The sequence below is a fragment of the Thamnophis sirtalis genome, unplaced genomic scaffold (assembly GCF_051295495.1).
Source record: "Thamnophis sirtalis isolate CommonGarterSnake01/CBP01778 unplaced genomic scaffold, rThaSir2_p1.2 scaffold_14, whole genome shotgun sequence".
NCBI classification, from domain to species: domain Eukaryota; kingdom Metazoa; phylum Chordata; class Lepidosauria; order Squamata; family Natricidae; genus Thamnophis; species Thamnophis sirtalis.
The window spans coordinates 8152808-8158000 of NW_028261394.1; the positions used below are offsets into that span (position 1 = coordinate 8152808).

Consider the following 5193-nt stretch of genomic DNA (forward strand, 5'->3'; position numbering starts at 1 on the left):
AAGGCTAGGCATGGCTGTTGGCTGTTAGTAGATTTTGGAGATTTCTTGCCTGGTGTAACTTTGGCCATGGCGTGGTTCTTAGAACCAGAAAACAGCTCAACGGCCCATTTTAAGGCTAGGCGTGGCTGTTGGCTGTTAGTAGATTTTAGATATTTCTTGCCTGGCGTAACATTGGCCATGGCATGGTTTTTAGAACCAGTAAACAGCTCAACGGCCCATTTTAAGGCTAGGCGTGGCTGTTGGCTGTTAGTACATTTTGGAGATTTCTTGCCTGGCGTAACCTTGGCCATGGCATGGTTCTTAGAACCAGAAAACAGCTCAACGGCCCATTTTAAGGCTAGGCGTGGCTGTTGGCTGTTAGTAGATTTTAGATATTTCTTGCCTGGCATAACTTTGGCCATGGCATGGTTCTTAGAACCAGAAAACAGCTCAACGGCCCATTTTAAGGCTAGGCGTGGCTGTTGGCTGTTAGTAGATTTTGGAGATTTCTTGCCTGGCATAACTTTGGCCATGGCATGGTTCTTAGAACCAGAAAACAGCTCAACGGCCCATTTTAAGGCTAGGCATGGCTGTTGGCTGTTAGTAGATTTTAGAGATTTCTTGCCTGGCATAACTTTGGCCATGGCGTGGTTCTTAGAACCAGAAAACAGCTCAACGGCCCATTTTAAGGCTAGGCGTGGCTGTTGGCTGTTAGTAGATTTTAGATATTTCTTGCCTGGCGTAACTTTGGCCATGGCATGGTTCTTAGAACCAGAAAACAGCTCAACGGCCCATTTTAAGGCTAGGCGTGGCTGTTGGCTGTTAGTAGATTTTAGATATTTCTTGCCTGGCGTAACTTTGGCCATGGCGTGGTTCTTAGAACCAGAAAACAGCTCAACGGCCCATTTTAAGGCTAGGCGTGACTGTTGGCTGATAATTAAGGGGTGTATGGGGTGTTCAGGGAGGGGGTAGCACTTCTGGTGGAGGGGCATGTCGTGTCCTTTTAGGGCAGCCCTTCCACCTTTGGTCCCCACCTGTCACTCAGCTCTCACCTGTGGCTCCTAGTAGCTGTAGCATGCGCAGCGGCCACACCCCGGGCAACAGCTTCGACAGGCTGGCTAAACCAGGTTGAGAGTAGCCGTTGGCTCATTGGCCTTCGGTGAGATAGGGACTTGTCTATCCAGAGCATGTGAAGATAGATTCCAGCGGACTGAGCAGATGAAACCTTCTAGAATTGGACAACGGTGATGAAGGCGGACTTGCAAGCGATGTGGTACACTAAGAGCACGGTAAGACTCAAAGATGCTTTGTTCAACCCCTGCGCTCAGCCTATCTCCATCTGTCTCTTGCCCTGCTATTGGAGCAAGATGGAATCTGGGAAGAGAGAGTGCGGCTGACTATATGCAGCTCTCCCTCAATTTAATCCAATTCATGCATAAATCTTGACACACACACCCCAATTCCCATGAATAGATTTTAGAGTTTTCTTGCCTGGCATAACTTTGCCCATGGCACAATTCTCAGTATCAGAAAACGGAGCTCAATGGCCCATTTTGAGACTAGACGTGGCTGTTGGCTGATAACAGATGTTTAGAGTTTTCTGTCCAGCCCCTTGAAGGCAGGTCTCTTATTTCAAACCCCACCCCTTTGACCCTGGCACCCAAGGCCTCTGCCATCCACTGAGAAGGCAGAGACTCTATCCCTCAATGTGGGGATCGGCTGGCGTTTAGTTGTCCCGCACCACGAATTGGCGAAAAATACGTTTCCTTGGGTGAATTGGTTGTGATCATGCGGAGGTGGGTGGGGAGCACAGGACACCTGTGTGTGGGGGGGCATGGAGTGCTGGCAGAGGGCCAGCTGAAAATCCCTAAGGTAGGTCAGCTGTGATGTGGGGCAGTGGCTGAAGTGAGCTCGGAAAAAATTGCTGCTATTAAGTGTCCCATTCCACTTGCTGTATATAGCAGTTAGACTTATATACCGCTTCATAGGGCTTTCAGCCCTCTCTAAGCGGTTTACAGAGTCAGCATATCGCCCCCAACAACAATCCAGGTCCTCATTTTACCCACCTCGGAAGGATGGAAGGCTGAGTCAACCCTGAGCCGGTGAGATTTGAACAGCCGAACTGCAGAACTGCAGTCAGCTGAAGTAGCCTGCAGTGCTGCATTTAACCACTGCGCCACCTCGGCTCCCTATATGATGTCAGACTGAACATTAATCTGCACGTTATTAGACGAACAACTAGGAGGAACACCTGAATGACCAATGCAAACCTACCTGAGCTGTGCAAACTGCACGCCCCCCCCAATGATTCCTGAAACTGTATCTACCTGTCTTTGAGCCCACTAGAATATTCAAGCAGGGAATACTGTTGAGAAACTAATGCTGGCTCTCCCAGCTGATCATTAGTTATCTTTGGTTCGGCACTTCATAAATTATTTGCAATGGGTCTCTGCTTTTACGCGTAATGATAAAATAGTCTTGTCAGTAAGAATGAGGCTCAAATGGAGTTTCAGGATGAGAAATGTGAGCTATGCCTGATTCAGTAATCTGGGGGAGGCAGATTAAGAGCAGGGCCCAAGAATATGATATATAAAACTGTGTGATTTATCAAAGAAAGGACAGGCACCCGGTTTTCCTTATCTCCAGGACAGTGTGTGGAACTGCTGAATGCAATGATTCCAGAGACCAAATCGTCAAGGAAATTTGGGATTTTTAAAAGAACCTTGGCTCTATCAATGCATTGGCTAAGATAATTGTTCTGTGCAGGTAAAAGCAGAACAAGGTTCCCTATCTTAGTTGTCATTTTTTTGTGTGATGTCTTTGACAACCAAAGTGGAACGTACCCATAGTGGTCATAAGTCATGATAGTTGTAAAACAGATCTCCCCCTTAACGACTGATGGTTTTATGCCTCTTTTTTGCAGCAGTCATTAAGTGTAAACTATAAATTAATTTAGACACTGGAAAGTCCATTTTTGCTTCTTTGGCCCTAAAATAAGCTTAATCTGAAGCAGAAAGAGGACAAATCACACTTATTTTTTATATGTAGACCCAAAAGCAAAAAAAGTAGCAATAGCAATAGCAGTTAGACTTATATACCGCTTCATAGGGCTTTCAGCCCTCTCTAAGCGGTTTACAGAGTCAGCATATCGCCGCCGCCCCCCCCCCCCCCCGGCCACAGTCTGGGTCCTCATTTCACCCACCTCGGAAAGATGGAAGGCTGAGTCAACCTTGAGCCGGTGAGATTTGAACCGCCGAACTGCAGATAACAGTCAGCTGAAGTGGCCTGCAGTACTGCACCCTAACCACTGCGCCACCTTATGGGGTGAATAACACCCCATGCTATAAAGCATATAGCTGAGATTAGCATATGTGCAGACACACACACCCCCAATTCCCACAAAAGCAGGCATCAGCAGTATAGCATTTCTACGCATCTGGTTTATTTATCGATTCGTTTTACTGCTTCTAATCTACAAAGAAAGAATAAGAAAAGACAATAACCAAATATCAATTGAAGTGATAACACAAAAACCAAAAACAAAACCAGGAAAAGACAGGATATTAAAAAAAAAAACACAGCGAGGAACAAGTAATACCCGTCAGAGTAAATCTTTATAGAGCAAAATTCATGGCCTATGATAACTGACAGCTCTGACATTTTTCCAATGCTTCACTATGCTTGCTGGCATCTTGCCATGAGCAGAGAGCGAGGGGGAGGGATAGAGGAAATTGGGGAGGCTGTGCAGGTGGAAAGGAGATGGATGTTGGGGAGGGGAGGGCAGACAGAGTGGATAATGATGCCCTGCAGCTGTGCAACTTCATCTTTCATGGCAGTGCTCCAGAAGAGATGTGAAGATCCCCCTCACCGATTGCAAGGCCAGAATGCGAATAGCAATAGCAGTTAGACTTATATACCGCTTCATAGGGCTTTCAGCCCTCTCTAAGCGGTTTACAGAGTCAGCATATCGCCCCCACAGTCTGGGTCCTCATTTCACCCACCTCGGAAGGATGGAAGGCTGAGTCAACCCTGAGCCGGTGAGATTAGAACCGCTGAACTGCAGATAACAGTCAGCTGAAGTAGCCTGCAGTACTGCACCCTAACCACTGTGCCATCTCGGCGCATAAAGACTATCAGCCAGAGCGAAGAGACCTGTGGCTGCCTACACCCAAGAATTGATAAACGAAGTGCTGCATGGACACCTGTATAAGGGAGGCCCAGTTTTTGAGCTCTGGTGGCGCGGTGGTTAGAGTGCAATACTGCAGGTTACTTCTGCTGACTGCCAGCAGTTCGGCAGTTCGAATCTCACCAGGCTCAAGGTTGACTCAGCCTTCCATCCTTCCGAGGTGGGTGAAATGAGGACCCAGATTGTTGGAGGGGGGAGGGGCAGACTCTGTAAACCACTTAGAGTGGGCTGTAAAGTGGTATATAAGTCTAAATGCTATTTGCTAGTTTACTTGTATGATACTTTAAGCATGGCTGAGCAAGTGAAACTGGCCCAAGCCATACTCAGAAAACTCCTGGCTGCTCAACTATACGCTAAATTCTCCAAGTGCAAATTCTATCAAAACAAAATTGACTTGTGCTCGCTTCGGCAGCACATATACTAAAATTGGAACGATACAGAGAAGATTAGCATGGCCCCTGCGCAAGGATGACATGCAAATTCGTGAAGCGTTCCATATTTTTCTGCACCTAATAACTGCAGCAAGACTGTTGGTGGCGCAATACTGGAAGAAGGAAGACTTGCCTACAATCCAAGAATGGACTTTGAAAGTCACAAACTTAGCCGAGATGGCTAAAATATCAGCATATCTTAAAGATCACTCAAATGAGAGATATAAACGAGACTGGAAACAATGGATTGACTATATACAAAATAAATACGGGACCAAGAAATTCCAGTTAGCCTATGCTTAAGATCAGAAATGATTTAAACTGTTTAAAGTTAGTTCAGTAAGAAGAAGCTAAGGTCAATGCAGAATGTCATTAATTTCTTTATTTCTTTTTTCTCAATAGATTTTAGACTGTGTTAGTTAAAAATCCATACCGTGTACGGGTTCTGGGAAGACGGGGGGGGGAAGGAGGAGGGGGGTTGGGGGTGGAGGGAGGGAGATAGGGGCATACAAAAAAAATTGTACTTCAATGTTTTAATGATTGATGAATGATGAAATATTTGTGTTTTTTAAAAGAAATAAAACCTTTAGGTTAAAA

General features: G+C 45.9%; 1 non-coding gene across 1 annotated transcript; it reads left to right on the plus strand.

Moving 5' to 3' along the window:
- The first annotated feature begins 4561 nt into the window (after positions 1–4561).
- Positions 4562–4668, plus strand: LOC148042695 (U6 spliceosomal RNA). The gene has a single exon (XR_015695096.1). It is a non-coding gene; the product is annotated as a U6 spliceosomal RNA (small nuclear RNA).
- Positions 4669–5193: the final 525 nt, after the last annotated feature.